General features: G+C 36.1%; 1 protein-coding gene across 2 annotated transcripts in view; it reads left to right on the top strand.

Moving 5' to 3' along the window:
- LOC138711755 (uncharacterized) overlaps window positions 1-20,575 on the top strand; it is a 54,024-nt gene that overhangs the window by 11,207 nt on the left and 22,242 nt on the right. The window contains exon 3 of one of the 2 annotated variants that reach the window (XR_011335441.1): window positions 7,041-7,282. The exons of the other annotated variant lie outside the window; for it this stretch is intronic. The gene's annotated coding sequence lies outside the window, so the exon portion shown is untranslated. Of the gene's footprint in view, window positions 1-7,040; window positions 7,283-20,575 lie in introns of those variants that run through there. 2 annotated transcript variants of the gene reach the window in all.

Genomic DNA, 20,575 nt, shown 5'->3' with positions numbered 1-20,575 from the left:
TCGGTGGTCAAGAAATAACTCAACCGCGACCGATCCAACGCCCATTGCGGATTGAAATTGCCAATAAAGACAATACTACAACCTAATATCGTTTTGGTTGCGTCCGCATGTGAGTTCTGATGAAGGACATGAGACTGACGCCCGTGATTTTCAAACAGCTGTATGTCAGACACTATTAAGAATAGGGCATATGTTAATATAAACTTTTTTGTTAAGAATCGCTAATATTATCACACCTCACACCCTGTACTTTCCTCCTGACTCACTCTGTATATGAGCTAGATCACACGTACGAGGCGCAGCCAGAAAGTAAGTTTCCCAATTTTTTCCCCCTTGAAAGTAAACGTAGGGGAGAGTCGGGTAGTATCGGACATCGGGTAATATCGTACAGTGAGTTTCTTTCATCTACCACACGATGATAGTACCAGATTGACATGGTTACGTTTCTGTGATGTCGCATAGAGAAACGTAACCATGTCATTCAGGTACTACCATATGGTGGTAGATGAAAGAAACGCACTGTCCGATACTACCCGATGTCCCCTAATTAGCCGTGTCAATTGCGCATGCGTAACAGATCTATGACGTATCAATCATATGCCAGCCGGACAGGTCCCGCCTGGTGCCAGTAGCGTGGCAGCAGTGGTCCGAAATGGAAGCTCTTATTCCTTCTCCCGCCGCTTGCGAGGTTCGGTCGGTGATAAAGTTCTTTAATGCACAAAGCATTGCGCCAATTGAAATTCATCGGCAGCTCTGTCAGGTCTATGGGCCGAACATATCTCCCTCCCTCTCTCTCTCTCTCTCTCTCTCTCTCTCTCTCTCTCTCTCTCTCTCTCTCTCTCTCCCTCTCTCTCTCTCTCTCTCTCTCTGCACCTCAAGAAATTCCTGTCCTCCGGTGAGCGTTTTGGAGCTGAAGACGTCTGTCACACGCTGGTTCCATTCACAGGCGGCAGAGTTCTACGACAGAGGGATACAAAAGTTGATCCCACGATACGACAAGTGTCTCAATTCTGATGGTGGCTATGTTGAAAAATAGCTGAAACATTGCTGTACCTGTTGCCAATAAATGTTTTCCTGAAAGTGTGTGTTCTTTTTTTTTAAAGAGGGAAACTTACTTTCTGGATGCTCCTCGTACAATAGATTGTAGACCCAATAAAAAATGTATCTGTAATTAAAACACAAAGCGTACGCCTAATTGACTCCATGTTTAAATTAACTTTGTTACTTGTTTTAGGTTTTCTATCCATTCCCAAAATTTTCCGACATATCAGTTAATACTATACATAAGACAAACTCGAATAATTTCGCAGTACGTCTAATTTCGCAGTATCTCACACATTAATTAATTGCGGAGTTGTCAATGTTCGTTTGAGCTTACAAAAAATTCGAATAAATGGTAGAACCTGTCGGGGATGTTTCATGCAGGAAGATCTTATTGCAACGCATTCTGGGTAAAGTTTTACAACTATCTGCTTTAGTAGGAGTGTGTTTACTGAGATATCGTGAGTGAATTTGCAGTGTTGTTTCTGGACATGATATCGTCGAGATGTTCAGAACTGTAAGTATCACACTGTGATTAATGAATTCTCCACATTTTTATGATTAATTTGAACCCTTACTTGTTGTTTTATCTAATATAGTTTGTTCAATATCTTAACTAGTTTCCATTAGTTGCCGGCAGAGCAGTTCGAGTGGCACACAGATTCTAACTTCCTTCAAGAAGCGCTAAGAGCTAAGTATGCGATAGCCAGAAAATCTGTCCTACCATAGAGCAGCAGCCTCAACTCTCTCGAATTTGAACGATTTTTATGATGTGCTAGGAAGTGTGTACGTGAAGGCAGAACTGAGTGTACCAAGCCTGATCTCATTTGGAATTTAGATGAAACAGGGTTTTCATTGGATACCAAACCTAACAAAATTGTGTCCCCAAAAAGGAGCAAAGTCTGTCCACCTTCAAACAACGGCAGAGAAAGGAGAAACAACCATTGTTTTGTTAGCGGAATCTTATTCGGATTAGACCTAAATAGTTCTCATAAAGTATTTTTTCTATCTTTGGCACAATGTTTAATGCAAATATGTATTAGATAAATGTATTAATTTACAATTAATATGCAAGCCCTTTCCTGTTATTAGTGTTAATAATTGAAGCGCAGTTCTTCCATATTTATTGCCTAGTTTGTTAATGTGTGTTCAGTTCATGTGTGTAAACACGTACTGATGTTTAGATTACATTAAAACATGTTTTGAGTATTCTTGAGAATTGCATAAATGTTACTGCGAAATTGCCCGAGCAGTACTGCGAAGTTACACGAGTTCCTGAAAGATACACATATGATCTCATGTTTTAAGTGGAGCTATTTCTCTGTTGAGATACACCTTAAAAATCAAAATTTTATACCAACCAATAAAATTATGTCTAGTGATTAACTGGCGCATGAGGGAAGTTTCTTTAAGCATTTTTGGGTATAACTATAGATAGAAAACCTTAATACTGCGAAATTAGCCGAGTTTGCCTTACTACATATCGGACATATCATATATACCGGTTGTCCTAAAAACCTATTCATTAAATTTAAGGGATGGTAGAAGAAGTCAAAATAAACCTTTTTTTGTCATAAAATTTGGAATCGGCGTTCCGTTCTTAGCCCACTAGACGACTTTAGACCTGGGAATGCTGTGTCACATAAAGTTTATTATCCTGCTGGTTACAGCTATTGCCTGCCCTTTGAGCATTTAGAGGGAATTCTCAAAGTGAGGACCATTATCTGAACCACTGTCTGTCAGACTCTTAGAGAGATATACTCGTATATAAAAAAATGGTTTGACATAAATTAGCCTATCTTTCTATCAACGAAAATAAAACCATAATTATTCCATTCTCATTATCTGAAAAATATAACAAACCTCCTATATCTATATTAAGTACTAGCCGTACCCGTTCGCTCCGCTGCACCCGTTAGAAATAAATATAAAGTAATTACGTAATTAAAATAGGACATTTCATCCCGGGAACATTCGTGTTTGATAGAAGGATAAATCGTTTAATATGTTACTTAATTTAAATTGTATTTAAAAAATTAAAATGCGATCATTTTGGTCCAGAGAGCACTCATTTGGTGCAATGACAATTCCTTTAACATGTTTCTTATTTGTTATTACATGCAACCATAGTTTAATGAAGATTGGCATATCTTTTAGTTTTAATATTACTTGCTATATATTTCAGAAGTTATTGTAATAACATTGTAGAATTATGTCCATCTAAAGAAACTACACTTTCCAATGGTGAAATAATAATTAAACAATTAATTAGCTTCCGATATTACTTCATACAAACACAGAAACATTCTCTGCAGGCTATGTTTAATAGCTTTCGATTGTTGTTGTCCAAGGCCCCTTATAGACGAAGTCATTTGTTTTTATTTCAGTACAGCGCCTTAGATGGCGTTGTTATTGTAATTTTAAAACTCATTTATCTCATTAAATATCAGTCCCATCAAAATTGTGTATAGAATAAAACTTATCGGAAATTTTTTAAAGAAACTTTTGTTATGTAAGAGTTTTCATGAAAATTAATAATAAGGGAGATACTTCGATTTATTTCATTCAAGCCCCCTTATAACCCCCCTTTTAAATAAAGTATTTTGAATGCCATATAACCTAAAATCTAAGTTACTACGAACTTAATTTATATTCCAATTTTCATATAAATCGGTTCAGCCATTATCGCGTGAAAAGGTAACAAACATCCAGACAGACAGACAGATATACAAACAAAAATTTCGAAAAAGCGATTTTCGGTTTCAGGATGGATAATTATACATGTTGATACCAATTATTTTTGGAAAATCGAAAATTACAAGAAAAATTTTAGCTACAGATTTATTATAAGTATAGATTAAATTGCATAATTCTGATTGTTGTCTTATACAGTGTAAATGTCCGATTATTAAAGAGTCTTCTGAAGTTAAGTATTTATGCATAATTTTCGATAATCATTTGAAATGGAACCAACACATTAATTATCTTTGTAATAAATTACATAAATTAGTATATTATTTTGTTTTATTGAGGAATTACTTGTCAATAAGTTTATTACGTACAATATATTTAACTTTATTTCAATCGGTAATTATGTATGGAATTATAGGATGGGGTAGCTCATTTAAATCCAATTTTAATCCACTTTATTCATTACAGAAGAAAATAATTAAAATATGTCTTCATGAACCTATTGACTTTCCATCTGAAAATTTATTTCTAGACTTTAATGTACTTAACGTAAGACAAATTTATTATATTGTATTAATAAAATTCATACATAAAAATCGAAATAATTTTGAATTGTATTCTCATAGTTATGAAACAAAAGGTATGAATTCTTTAAGATTGTTTGAACCAAAATGCAACACTGTTACAGTATTTAATCACAGTAGTAATTTAGGCCCAAGAATATATAACAAATTTATATTTAAATATCCTAATCTTGTCACTTCTAATAGTTCTAGTATTAAATTTAAAAAGTTATGTATGGATTTTATAAAAATTGAAAAATTGTAAATTTAAATTTATATACTATAATTGCACAGTAGACATAAGACAAATTGTATTGTATAATTATTAATTTCAATTCAGGAATCCGCCCCTGAGCACGAGTTCTACTCTTTCAGGGGCGAGCTAAAATTTTTCTGTATATATTATATTTTATGTTAAAATTATTAGCAAAATAATAAATAAATAAATAAATAAATAAATAAATAAATAAATAAATAAATAAATAAACAAATAAATAAATAAATATAGCAGCAGCCTCAACTCGCTCGAATTTGAACGATTTTTATGATGTGCTAGAAAGTGTGTATGAGTACCAAGTCTAATCTCATTTGGAATTTAGATGAAACAAGGTTTTCATTGGTTACGAAGCCTAACAAAATTGTGTCCCCAAAAGGAGCAAAGTCTGTCCACCTTCAAACAACGGCAGAGAAGGAGAAACAACAATTGTTTTGCTAGCGGAAGCTTGTTGGGATTAGACCTAAATAGTTCTCATAAAGTATTTTTTCTATCTTTCGCACAGTGTTTAATGCAAACATGTGTTAGATAAATTTATTAATTTACAATTAATATGCAAGACTTACGTGTGAGTTCCTTAACTCCAACATTATTTAAAATCTATATTGATATGCCTTAAAAATTGGTCTAGAAATTATCGCCATATCGGACTGCAAATTCAACTAGATTATTATTTATACCGCCTATTATTTGCATATGATCAGGTAGTGATCACTCAGAATATAAATTATGCATCTTACATGATAAGAAAATTAATCTATATTAATAATAAATCTGTAGCCGAAATTTTTCTGGTAATTTTCGATTTTCCAAAAATAATTGGTCCTAACATATATAATTAACTACCCTGAAACCGAAAATCGATTTTTTGAAATTTTTGTTTGTATGTCTGTCTGTCTGTATGTTTGTTACCATTTCACCCGATAATGGCTGACCGGATTTCGAAGAAAATTGGAATATAAATTAAGTTCGTTGTAACTTAGATTTTAGACTATATGACATTCAAAATACATTATTTAAAAGGGGGGTTATAAGGCGGCCTGAATTAAATAAATCGAAATATCTCGCTTATTATTGATTTTTCTGAAAAATGTTGCATAACAAAAGTTTCTTTAAAAATAATGTGCGACAAGTTTCATTCCTTGAAAAATTTTGATAGGACTGATATTTAATGAGATAAATGAGTTTTAAAATTAAATAACTGCCATCTAAGGCCGTGTAATGAATTAAAAAACAAATGACTTCGTCTATAAGGGGCCTTGGACAGCAACAATCGAAAGCTATTAAATTTAGCCTACAGACAATGTTTCTGTGTTTGTATGAAGTAATATCGGCAGCTAAATTAACCGATTTGTATAATTAATTATTATTTCACCATTGGAAAGTGTAGTTTCTCTAGATGGACATAATGCTATAATGTTATTACAGTAACTTCTGATAAAATAATGTAATATAATATAATGTAATATAATATAATATAATATATGTAATATTATATAATATCATTTAAGTTAGTTGAAGGGTTCATAACATAGTGGGCCAAGCGCCATTTACTGAATACGTAGAAAACAAGGGTTAAAATTAAGTTATTACCATAATTCAATGGAATCCTATAACAAGTAAAATAAAATATACACATTAAATCTAAATGATGTCAATCTTCATGAAACTATGGTTGCTTGTAATAAAAATTAAGAAACATGGTAAGGAATTGTCATTGCACCAAATGAGTGTCTCTGGACCAAAATGATCCCATTTTAATTATTTGGATGCAATTTAAATTAAGTAACATATTGAACGATTTATCCTTCTATCAAACACGAATGTTCCCTGGATCAAATCTCCTATTTTAATTATGTAATTACTTTATATTTATTTCTAACGGGTGCAGCGGAGCGCACGGGTACGGCTAGTTACAGAATATGAGAAGTGATGATTACAGATAAATTTCGAAAAAATTTAATGTTTGACATTAGGTATGGATGAACAGTTAATACTTGACATAGAAAAGAAAATAAAAAATATATTGAAATTTGAATATAACTGGGTTCAAATTTGAAGAAGAACAAAACGATAAATTTTAATATTGAAAGAAGATTAATTCGTGGTAGCAGTATAATTATAATAATTTTAAACTAGTTTATTTTTCGACGCTTTAACAACATCTTAGGTTATTTAGCGTCTGAATAAGATGAAGATGATAATGACGGTGAAATGAGTCCGGGGTTCAGCAAAGAAAATTACCCAGCATTTGCTCATATTGGGTTGAGGAAAAACCCCGGAAAAATCTCAACTAGGTAACTTGCCCCGACCGGGATTCGAACCCGGTCCACCTGGTTTCGCGGCCAGTCGCGCTAACCGTTACTCCACAGGTGTGGACTGTATAATTATTGAAATGTTAAATTCAATTCTATGAAGTAGAAATATTAATGGATATCATACTTAGCCTTTGTTGATGTTTCTTTCTACAGATTCAAATGATGGTGAAGAATTTTCCACAACTTCTTCAAGGAGGCATACAAGAATTTATATCTGAAATTTCGAAGTATATTCCACCTGAATTTCAAGGCATTCTGCACAACCTGAATCAAACTATATATAGTGCAATTACGTCTGGCAAAAAGTAAAAAAAGTGTGTTATATTGAAATGTGTCTAAAAGAAATGTCATATCAATACTTAACTTAATTTAAGTAATAAAATACATGGAGCATATTTCGTTGATTCATTACTTGTAAATATAATTTCTAATTTTAGCTTTCTCCTTTAAGTACTAAATATCTCTAGAAAAAAAAATATATATGCTAATATACATAAAAAACAAATTAAGATAATAAAATTTGAAAACGAAGATGATGATGATGATGATGATGATGATGATGATGATGATACTGATTTTTAGTATGAAAACCCACCGCGAGACTGCAAAGATTTGAGCTCATATAGAGAGACATCATTTTATTTTTACTAACATTTCTAATATTAACCTGGCTATACTTCAGGATTAACAATTTAGAAACGGAAACACCTTTTGCTACCCCCTTCCACGACTGCAGTTTGTCGATAGTGGCGTAAAATACAAACAAATCACTTTAATAGGTATAGGAGGGAAGAAAATAGTTCGTCCATTTATGTAAACTAGGAAATATCGCGATTTTGAGTTTGTTAATTTTCATTAGGTTTTTCTTTAATAAAAATACAGTACTGTATTAACAATAAGTGTTTTTACTTACTGAGCTATCCATTCGGACGTATTCATTATGCAGTATATATTATGCTGTCTACAACACATTAGCATACAATATAGAGAATGAAGTTAAATTGAAAAATAATCATAATATGGATATTTAAATACATTTTTGAAAATGGTGGCCGTTCATTTCGATACAGGCTTCAGTTCTTTTGTGCATATTATCGCAATATATGCCTACTGTACCTAATTGCAATTAGGTCTACCGGTTTCGTCCTTCATACTAGTAACTCATGTTAAATTAATTGCGTACCTACTCTATAAAAGATTACCTTACGTACTGTAAATCCAATCTTTACTTCTGCCCGATCCGAAAAGATAAAAGTACTCAGACATGCTATCTACTCTCCGTCCAAGTGAGTTTGTCGCAGGGTCGTAGAAAGGAGGAAAATCACGTGACAATTGATTACTTAACGAGGCTCTTTTATTTAAGTTACTTTAAACAGTTGTATAAAATTACGAAGAAGTCCAATTCCTAACAGAAATTAATGTTTTCAGAAAAGAGCTAAGACAGCCCAGACAGTACCTGTGCGAAAATATGGTTCAATATTGAAAGCTCTTTCGTCACTGGAAAACGCGAAAATATTTCTGAAACATATCATACTTACTAACTCAGTACTGTACGGCGACTTTGACTGTATACGCGGCCTTGGTTCTGTGTGGTGGACGGTTGTAAGTAGAGGGAGTGGGAGTGAAGTACATTCAAAAACTCAAGTACAATAAAAATTGAAGTAAAAATAAAATGATGTCCCTGCAGTTAGAAATATGAATGTATACACAACAGCTACTAAACATGGTAACATGCCTTATACGATATTTCAAAGCCATTATTTAGTATTTAGTATTTATTTATTTAACCTGGTAGAGATAAGGCCGTAAGGCCTTCTCTGCCCCTCTACCAGAGAATTACAACTATAATATGAACAATAAAATTACAATTAACATTAAATTTACAATTACAATTACAATAAAAATTGAAGTACGACAAGGTTACCTGATTAATGAAAGCTAGACAATTTATCATAGAAGTTAAGAACAAAGAATATTTTTTTATTTACTGAATTACAAATTAAACCTACAATAACAAAAATCTATAGTAATGAAATTACCTGATATTGAAATATTTTGTGATAAATTAAGAGAACTATTTACAAGAAACCATGTCTGAACGAGTCTCAATTACTGACCAAGTGCCTAGTAAGTTTGCGTTTGAATTCAGTTTTATTTCGACAGTCCCTGATGCTAGCAGGTAACGAATTACAGAGTCTTGGCAGGGCTATTGTGAAAGAGGATGAGTATGAGGAGGTACGATGGGATGGTATTGTTAGTATTGTTTCATGGCGAGAGCGTGTGTTCAGATTATGGTGGGAAGAAAGGTAAGTGAAGCGAGACGACAGGTACGAAGAAATAGAAGAGTTCAAGATTTCGAAGAGAAGGAGAAGTGAATGTAAATTTCTTTTCTTATCTAGTTTGAGCCAACCTATTGTTTCCAGGGATGGGGTAATATGATCATATTTACGAACATTGCTTACAAAACGTACACACAAGTTATGAGCACGTTGAAGTTTCGTTTTGTTGTCGCTGGAAAGGTCAGTCAGTAAAATGTCAGCATAGTCAAAATAGGGAAATACAAGCGTCTGCACAAGTGACTTTTTTAAGCAAGAGGTAAGATGAACATTTATTCTTTTTAGCACATGGATAATAGAATATACTTTTCTGCAGGTTTCTGTGATTTGCATGTCCCAGTTGAGATTATTATCCATGTGAATGCCAAGATTTTTTACCGAAGAACTGAAAGGGATATGCACTGTACTTACTTTAACGGGGGAAATGTCGAGGTGTTTTACAGCGTCGGTTTGCCGTTTGTGTCCTAATATAATTGCTTGTGTCTTTCCAGGATTGATATTAAGATGGAATTTCTTTGTCCATGTCACAATCGAGTCAATGTCTTCGTTCAGTTTATCTATAGCGTCATTTATTCGGTCTAAGCGGGAAGAGATGTAGCATTGAAGATCGTCAGCATACAAGTGATAGTTACAATGCCTTATAGTGTTACATTTAATTGGCGAGGTTCGTATGACCCAGCATAAAGACCATCCCCTGATCTGCAGTACCATTCCCTCCATTTAGATGCATTCCTAACCCACACCAGCTGATTGCGCTAAGATTTGCTGTGTATTCGCAATGCAAGCAGGCAAGCCCTCCCGTGTCCAAACCAGCATCCCATGTATCCGGCAGCGATCAGAGAATGCTGTGAAATGGTGATGATCAGGCTTAGGATCCGAGAAAACTTAAGAATGAAGTGAAGTTAACAGTGCAACGGAGTATAGATGGGGTGAGGTTGCGCGTTGAGTTTTGTTTAAAGTAGCCACGTTCAATTAGTAGGCTAGCGGTGTCAAAGAGGACGGAAGCTTTGTAGTTTCAATAATTTTAATTATGTCGCTGTCCATTGTCGTCGACAAGTCTTTTGAAGGCCGCTCCATTGTCGTCGTCAAGTCTTTTGAAGGCCGCTCCAATACTCCACGCGGAGTGTATAAACCAGAGTTGCAAATTTTAGCAGTGTGTCTTATTCTAGTTCACAGTGAAAATTAATTATATTACAGTTCAGTGTATAATAAAAATGTGGAGGCCGAGGGAAGCGAATGAAGTGTCGGAACCGATACCCATGAACGCCAATAACGACGATGGTAATAATAATAATAATAATAATAATAATAATAATAATAATAATAATAATAATATATCAGAGTTAAATAACAATTCAAATTCAAAAGCTAGACCAAAATTATGTAAGCAGTGTCAAACGTTTGTGTGCAATGCTCACACGTATGTTCTGAAAAACAATTTAGGTCAAGGAAAAATTTCGGAGACATCTAAAATTCTTAAATTAAATAGAAATACTGTAAGTAAAATTATAAAAAAGGGACCTAAGACACCTAAAAAGCGTGGGCACAAAGTCACAAAATTTAATAAAGTAGATGGTTTTACGTGTGATTACATTCGCCGTGGAATATATAGTTCTTACAATAAGGGCCAATCCTTAACAATAAAAGAATTATTACAAAAAGTCAAACTTTCCGGTTTTCCTTATGGAGAAACATTTAATTATCTCTTTAAATAATTAATTTAAAATAAATAATCTAAATAATATAAATAATCTTCAAATTAACTCATGCTTTGAGCAACTAAGCCTAGCCCATATCCATGTTATATTAATATATAGCAGCAACAAACAAGACGTGACAACGTCGCATTTTCATTTTATTATCGGTGCATGCAATAAAGACCTACAAATCTTAAAAGGAATACCGCTGCCTAATAATTAAACGAGGCAACTTTACCTGTGCATTAGAGTACAATCCGGTTCGTGATCAGAGGTATAGTATTCTTCCGTCTCTCCCTACCAAACGAACTCAGGCCATCACAGTGCATTTTCAATATATAGTGAACAGTTTTTTTTCAAACTAGTTGCAAGTATGTACATGGTTGTTCATTGTAACGCTAACGACTTCAATGTCGCCGAAGGACATGAAAACTTGTGAGGTATGTATCCTACTTCATTTTTCACAGTCACTAGATTGTACAGGGACATCATTTTATTTTTACTTCAATTTTTATTGTACCTGAGTTTTTGAACGTACTTCACTCCCACCCCTTCTACTAATGAAGTTCAACCGTCCTCCACACAGATCCAAGACCGCATATACATTCATAGTAGCCTTACGGTCATAGTAAACAGTACGTTCCAAAAATATGTTCGCGTTTTCCTGTGACCAAAGAGCTTTCAATATTGCATCATTTTCCATTTGCCTACGTCGCATCCCGGTTTCCCCCACCTGCTTCTATTCGCCTCTCTGTAAATGCTAGTGGCTGGGCTGTCTTAGCTCTTTTCTGAGAACATTAATTCCTGTTAGAAATTGGACGTCTACGTAATATTATACCCATACAATTGTTTAAAATAACTTAAATAAAAGGGCCTCGTTAAGTAATTAATTGTCACGTGATTTCCTCCCTTTCTACGACGATGTGACGTAACCACTTGGACGGACAGTAGATAGCATTTCTGACAAGTGAGTAATTTTATCTTTTCGGATCGGGCAGAAGTGAAGACTGAATTTACAGTATGTAAGGTCTCTTTTATATAGTAGGTACAGAACTATTTCAACATGAGTTACTGATACGAAGTACGAACCTGGTAATTGGAATTACGTACGTCTATAGTGCGATAATATGCACATTAGAACTGAAGCTATATGGAAATTAACGGCCACCATTTTCAAAAATGTGTTTAAATATCCATATTATGATTATTTTTCAATTTAACTTCATTCTCTACATTGTACGCTAATGTGCTGTAGACAGTATAATATACACTGCATAATGAATACTGTTGTCACGCCAGGAGAAGGCGGCTGAAGTACTTAGACGGAGCGGAGGGGAAACAGTCGCGCATGCGCACCGCGCTGTTCACTGCAATATTCCTGTTTCACAAACATCTACTACACGTGTCTATGAGTCTTTGCGACTTTGTGAAAATAATAGTGGGGTTTTTACTGTAGTGTTTTATTAGTTTCAACAAGACAATTGTTTTCAGTCTACCACAAATCTTGTATTGCTTTAGTTATCATTTGCTTTTCGTGTTAATAGTGTTAATAATAATATAGTTAATAGAATTTATGTTATTGTATACTGTTATTTAGGTTTATAGCAGTTTTTTGTTTATTGTAAATATGTCGACAAAGAGGAAACTAGGATTGACAATCTATAGCGAAGAAAGGAATATTATCAGAAGTGCAAAATAATTCTATGATGAAGAAAAAGAACAACAGTGCCTTTGCATTCCTCTTACGAAACCTACAGCAAAGGTAGAAAAGTACTCTAATCTATCCACAAGAACAATACAGCGTATAAGGAATGAAATGAAAGACTGCACAGAAGAAAGTGCGTTGTCGACGCCTGAGGGAGAAAAAAAATGTAAACGTCCAGACTACCGAAACGCAAATGTAGATGACTTCGACGGGAGATTGACAAAAAAGATATAATTGAGAATTTGTATTTGAAAAAGAAAGAGGGCCACCGACGTAGCTCAGGAGGTAGCGCGTTTGCCTGCTGATCTGCAGTTGTGCTCGGGAGTGAGTTCGATTCCCGTTTGCGCTGACTACCTGGTTGGGTTTTTTCCGAGGTTTTCCCAAGAGGAAGGCGAATGTCAGGTAATCTATGGCGAATCCTTGGTTTCATTTCGCCAAATATCATCTCGCCATCATCAATTCAATCGACACTGAAGAAGCTAGTAGTTATTACAGTGTCTTTAAATAACAAGTAAAAAAATAGTACCAAGCTGCAACAAACGTCTACCCTTTTGCAAGATAAAATTGATTTGAAATGAAAGACAACATTAAGACGAATACTGAAGAAAAAGGATTCCAGGTGGAAGAAGTGTGCAGCAAAATATTGAGGAAAACACTGTAAATTAGAATACGTGAAGATATCTACAGCAAATAAGAAAGCTTAGGAAAGTGGAAAAACCGATTTTGTATCTGGACGAAGTGCGGTTAGATATGCCTACCAATTTAACGTTTCCCAAGTTCTGGCACGATAAAAATGTTACGGGAGTTTTGACTACCGTAAATGTGTCCAGAAGACTCATTGTTGTTCATCAGGATGGGGGCGGTGGGGCTAATGGCTTTGTTGAGAGATTCGAATTAATATACACGGCTGGAACATAAACAGACGATTATCATGGACAGATCATACTCCAGCAATTTTGAAAAATGTGATAATGATAGTCATAGCGACAGCACCGAAGATGCGGAATCTTTTATGTCTGACTCCGTTCCTGTGTAGCCAAGTAAGTGGACTGAAGTTTTCAGGTCAGAGTGTAGCGTAAAGTTCCCCCGTCCCGCTTATCTACTCCCCGCGCCAACTCGTAGCGCGAAGACAGTACGTCCGCATAGACAGATCAGTTCGTGAGTAAAAACACTTATTGTTAATAGTATACTGTATTTTGATTAAACAAAAACCTAATGAAACTCAAAATCGCGATATTTCTTAGTTTACGTAAATGGATGAACTACTTTTCTTCCTTCCTATACCTAGTAAAGTGATTTGTTTGTAAATTACGCCAGTATCATCGAACTCCAGTCGTGGAAGGGGGTAGCAAACGGTGTTTCCGGTTCTTAATCGTTGATCCAAAGGTATAGCCAGGTTAAAAATCAGAAATGTTAGTAAAAATAAAATGATGTCCCTGTACTATTAACAATGGAATATAACGCAGGACATTTACGTCGTTGGTTACATTCACAGTATGTCTGTCTACTATGTTCAAGGAACTCTATAGTCAAGTTGTGTGTAAATTTGTTGCTAAAGTGTCCCGGATCTTAAGCCTGGTGATGATATTGAGATCGTGACTGAATGATGTACAGTTCTTTTACGTTTTCGTTACCGACGGCAGAGTTGGAACTGTTGCAGTCGGAAGGAGAACGTAGAGGGGTGCTTGTACAGTACAGGTCAATAGAAATTAATCGCTGCAGGCCGAACGTGACATTGTGTGAGTGAGTAGTTGTATCAGAGCGCCTCTTCTATCCGCTCTGGTTGTAGTGATGGAGCATGGAGGGTCCTTCTCATGCAGTGACACATTCATACGGTAAGCAGACAATATACAGGGACATCATTTTATTTTTAATAACATTTTTAATATTAACCTGGCTATACCTTTAGAGAACCGGGAACACCGTTCGCTTCCTCCTTCCACGACTGGAGTTCGATGATACCGGCGTAAAACACAAACAAGTCACTTTACAGGGTATAGGAGGGAAGAAAAGTACTTCATCCATTTACGTAACCTGGGAAATATCGCGATTTTGAGTTTCATAATTTTCATTAGTTTTTTTTTAATCAAAATGCAGTACTGTATTAAGAATGGGTGCTTTTACTCACGAACTGAGCTATTCATGCGAACGTATTCATTATGCAGTGTATATTATACTGTCTACAGCACATTAGCGTACAATATAGAGAATGAAGTTAAATTGAAAAATAATCATAATATGAATATTTAAACACCATTTTTTTAAATAGTGGCCGTTCATTTCGACACAGGCTTCAGTTCTTTTGTGCATATTATCGCATTATATACTATTGCATCTAATTCCAATTGCCAGTTTTGTCCTTCGTACTAGTAACTCATGTTGAAATAATTCTGTACCTACTCTATAAAAGAGTACCTTACGTACTGTAAATTCAATCTTCACTTCTGCCCGACCCGCACAGATAAAATTACTCAGACATGCTATCTACTGTCCGTCCAAGTGGTTATGCCGCAGGATCGTAAAAAGGGGGAAAATCACGTGACAGTTAATTACTTAACGAGGCCCTTTTATTTAAGTCATTTTAAACAGTTGTATAATATTACGTAAACATCCAATTCCTAAGAGAAATTAATGTTTTCAGAAAAGAGCTAAGACAGCCCTGCTTTTACAGAGGGGCGTGCAGAAGCAGGTGGGGAAATCGGGATGCGACGTAGGCAAACGGACAGTACCTGTGCGAAAATATGATTCAATTTTGATAGCTCTTTCGTCACTGGAAAACGCGAACATATTTATGAAACGTACTATATTCAATAACTCAGTGCTGTTTACTATATGCGGCCTTCATTCTGTCTGGAGAACAGTTGAAACTTCATTAGTAGAAGGGGTGGGAGCGAAGTACATTCAAAAACTCAGATACAATAAAAATTGAAGTAAAAACAAGATGATGTCCCTGTACAATGTTATCCAGTTCTGTGAGTGTGAAAAGATAAACGATCTGTTCATTCCACTTCAAAAAGCAACTGAACGAGCAGCGAAATCCGTAGAAAAAGTATAAAAACTACGAGGCGCATCCAGAAAGTAAGTTTCCCTATTTTTTCCCCTTGAAAATAAACGTAATTAGCCGTGTCAATTGCGCATGCGTAACAGATCTACGGACAGGTCCCGCCTGGTGCCAGTAGCGTGGCAGCAGTGGTCCGAAATGAAAGCTCTTATTCCTTCTCCCGCCGCCTGCGAGGTTCGGTCGGTGATAAAGTTCTTTAATGCACAAAGCATTGCGCCAATTGAAATTCATCGGCAGCTCTGTCAGGTCTATGGGCCGAACATCAAGAGTTAGCAGATGGTGCGTCGCTGGTGTAGGCAGTTTTCCGAAGATCGTCAAAGTGTCCATGATGAAGAGCGCAGTGGGCGACCATCTCTCATCAATGATGATCGTGTTGAGCTCGTGCGACAGTGCATCATGGAGAACCGTCGCTTCACGATTACGGAGCTGAGCAGCCATTTTCCGCAGATATCGCGATCCTTGTTGCATGAGATTGTCACTAAGCACCTGCTGTTCAAAAAAGTGTGTGCCAGGTGGGTGCCATAAAACCTGACACATGAACACAAAATGCAACGTTTAGGAGCAGCACTGACATTTCTGCAACGGTATCACGATGACGGCGACGAGTTCCTCGACAGAATCGTCACGGGCGTTGAGACTTGGATTTCGGACTTCACCCCGGAAACCAAGCAGCAGTCAATGCATTGGCGGCATAGTGGATCTCCGGTCAGGACGAAATTCAAACAGACGCTGTCGGTACGGAAAGTGATGTGCACGGTGTTCTGGGACAGGAAGGGCATTCTGCTCATTGACTTCCTTCCAAGAGGTGAAACAGTGAACGCTGACCGTTACTGTGAAACACTGCGAAAATTGCGACGTGCCATTCAAAACAAGAGGCGTGGAATGCTTACTGCAGGTGTTGTGCTCCTCCATGACAATGCTCGTCCACATACGGCTCGGCGCACAGCAGCTGTTTCGACGGAATTTGGCTGGGAGTTGTTTGATCAACCACCCTACAGTCCTGATCTTGCTCCCAGCGATTTTCACGATTTCTTGCACCTCAAGAAATTCCTGTCCTCCGGTGAGCGTTTTGGCAACGACGAAGAGCTGAAGACGTCTGTCACACGCTGGTTCCATTCACAGGCGGCAGAGTTCTACGATAGAGGGATACAAAAGTTGATCCCACGATACGACAAGTGTCTCAATTCTGATGGTGGCTATGTTGAAATATAGCTGAAGCATTGCTGTACCTGTTGCCAATAAATGTTTTCCTGAAAGTGTGTGTTCTTTTTTTTTAATAGGGAAACTTAATTTCTGGATGCGCCTCGTATATATATATATATATATACATACATGGTTGTTCACTGTAACGCTAACGACTTCAATGTCGCCAAGGGACATGAAACCTTGTGAGGTATGTATCCTACTTAATTTTCCACCGTCACTAGATATTACTATTAATAATGGAATATAACGCAGGACATTTACGTCGTTGGTTACATTCACAGTATGTCTGTCTACTATGTTCAAGGAACTCTATAGTCAAGTTGTGTGTAAATTTGTTGCTAAAGTGTCCCGGATCTTAAGCCTGGTGATGATATTGAGATCGTGACTGAATGATGTACAGTTCTTTTACGTTTTCGTTACCGACTGCAGAGTTGGAACTGTTGCAGTCGGAAGGAGAACGTAGAGGGGTGCTTGTACAGTACAGGTCAATAGAAATTAATCGCTGCAGACCGAACGTGACATTGTGTGAGTGAGTAGTTGTATCAGAGCGCCTCTTCTATCCGCTCTGGTTGTAGTGATGGAGCATGGAGGGTCCTTCTCATGCAGTGACACATTCATACGGTAAGCAGATAATATAGAGTGTTATTACAGGGGCGGCTTTCGAAGAGGGGCTGCGGAGCTGCAGGACCCCCAGACATTTGTGGCTCTTGTCTCGTTTTATGTTGCGAAAAACATTTATTATACAGTCTCTATCTAGCGGCTCGAATTAAAAAAAAAATTCGATCTCAATGACATGCACGCAATCGTTAGTGTGAAGTCACTTCCTCCCCTGGTGCTGCCAGAGCGAAACCAGAGACAAGGACTATAGGGTGAAGCCACTTCCTCCCCTGGAGCTGCCAGTCTCGTCTCGGATGCTTTGTGCGTTAGTTTTACCCCTCCTCCCTGCTGCCCCTTGCCGTGAATCCAGAGTTTCCAGGAGCTGCAAAATTTGCAGCAGTTTGTCAGTAGCGCGCAGTTTTAAATACATTTTCTTTAATGTTGTGAGTATAACAAGTACAACAATGTTTAATTCTGTACAATATTTACAGTCTATTCAGTTCAGAACCTTAACAATTCAGGAGAAATGTGAAATTAAGTGCCCATCAGTTGAATCTCATAATGGAAAGAGCCCTAAACAAAATACAAAGGCTCGCATATTTTTTGCTAATTTATCCAGTATCCCTGCGTTCTTCTCTCGATCTCCACTCAGTCTGTATTAGATTAATGTGTTTCAAAGACAATTCCATCAGCTGGGGCAACAAGATGGATTTAAAATAAGAACAGTAAATGTTGTTCATGAGAAGAAGGAGCCATTGCTAGAATGTTTTCAAACCATAATGGAATCTGAAACATCTAACGTCACAATAAATGAGGCAAGCGCCCTGGTACGTACTCTTGAAGATCCTGAATTCAATTTCTGGCTCAGTTTTTTTCATTTATTGATGTATCATGTATATATATATTATACAACCAACTACAACATCGCCAGTTAGATATTTCTAAGTTTCAAATCTGCATATAAAAAATTAAATTATGGTTTATTTAACAACACTCGCCACTACAGGGGGTATATCAGCGTCGCCGGTGTGCCGGAATTTTGTCAGCAGGATTCTTTTAAATGCCAGTAAATCTACTGACATGAGCCTGTCTCATTTAAACACAACTTACAAGATAAAGCGCATGGAACTAATCTTTAAATAAAGTAAGTTGCTTGATTTATTTTTGTATGCAGCCCCCCTTAATTCAATACCCACGAGCCGCCACTGAGTGTTATCCAGTTTTGCGAGTATGAAAAGATAAACGGTCTATTCATTCCGCTTCAGAAAACAACTGAACGAGCAGCGATATCCGTAGAAAAAGTGTAAAAACTATTTATAATTATAACAATAGAAAGGATGTTGAGAAAGCATGTGCAACAGGATAAAAAATTTACAACTCCTAGAAAAGTACGCAAACACAGACATAAAATTAATTTGATGAATTCGGTAAGTATGCGGTCAGAAGGAAATTACAGAACTTTATGAAGTGAAGGAGGAAATTTCAACTCTTCGGAAACTTCTCCAGTTTGCAAAAAATGAATTAAATTTCAAGGGTGGGTACAGTACATTTAGGAAAATCATACAAGATATGGGATTCAAGTTCAGCAAATGTAAAAACAAACGTTTAGGCCCGATTGTATAAACCATTTAATCTTAGATCAGAGGTTAAATTGATCCTTGTTTCAGCTGAACTTGGAATTTTGTGTTCTACAAAGTCTAATCTGAGATTTATTTGTCTCAAACTAAAGTCAACTTTGACTGAAGAAATTTCTCCGATTAAGTTAGATGATCCAAGTTCAGTTATTTCTTTTCTGTTTGAAATATACGAGTGACAGATTGTGCAAATAAAATATCCATTATTATTAATATTAATAGATATGTTAGGTACATTTATATATATATATATATTTCTTTCAATTTCTTGCCTTAATACACAAACAGTCTTATATTTTATAAGGCTCTATCGTGTTCAGCAGTGTCAAATAACATAACCTATAATTATATTATGTTTATAACAACCATTAATTATTAATGGATATGATAGGTAAATTCATAAATTTTCAGTTAACTGTATTACTAAACGAAAATTGTCGTTTTATAAAGCTTTATTATGTTTAGCAGTATCAAACACCATAACATGATAACAACTCGGAGAACAGTCAACCTTCTTCTTATTGTCCGCCATTATTTACATTGCACAAAAAAAAAAAACAGTGTCTGCAACAGAGTGTACGGAAAGTCGCCAAAAAGTAGTTGTAAAGTCGCTAGATTTCTCATTATCAACAAAGAAAGCTTACATTTTGTCACTATGGGGTGCTAAAAAGGTCACTAAATCCCTATTTAAGCAATATAAAAGTTAAAAGAAATTGTTGTTGAAAAAGAGTTAAAGTCGCTAGATTGGCAACACTGAACAAACCTGTATAACATGGTCCGCGCATCACGTATTTCACCTGTTTAGGCGATGTTGCCAAATCCTTTTCACGTGAACTTAGATTGCATTTGAACCAAGGTAATTTGATCGCAGAAAAGTTTTATACAATAGAAGAAGTGTTTGAACTCGGTTCACTTTTCGATCTTCGATCAAAGTTGATCTTTAGTCAGGGAGTTTTATACAATTGGGCCTTAGTGTTCATAGACTGCCACGATATTGTGGCACGCCGTGCGGCTTACTTGAGAACAATAAGACAAAATGAATAGGGGCCTCAAAAACCTGTTATTTATACAGACGAGACTTGGATCCATACACACTATACTGTCAACCAATGTTGGCAGCATGAATATTTTCCTGGAGTCCTTCAACATTCTAGCGCGGGAGAAAGGCTGATAATAGTGCATGCAGGGGGTAATATGGGCTTTGTTCAAGGTGCAGAGCTAATTTATGATTGGAAGACAAAATATGCCGATTACCATGATGAGATGAATGTTAATTCAGGGACATCATTTTATTTTTACTAACATTTCTAATATTAACCTGGTTATATCCATGGATAAACGATTAGGAACCGGAAGCACCGTTTGCTACCCCCTTCCACGATTGGAGTTCGATGATACTGGCGTAAAATACAAACAAATCACTTTACTGGTATAGGAAGGAAGAAAAGTAGT

Source organism: Periplaneta americana, chromosome 13, assembly GCF_040183065.1.
Source record: "Periplaneta americana isolate PAMFEO1 chromosome 13, P.americana_PAMFEO1_priV1, whole genome shotgun sequence".
Classification (NCBI taxonomy): Eukaryota; Metazoa; Arthropoda; class Insecta; order Blattodea; family Blattidae; genus Periplaneta; species Periplaneta americana.
Note: the sequence above shows the minus strand (reverse complement) of the source record. Positions and strands in the feature narration are given on the sequence as shown.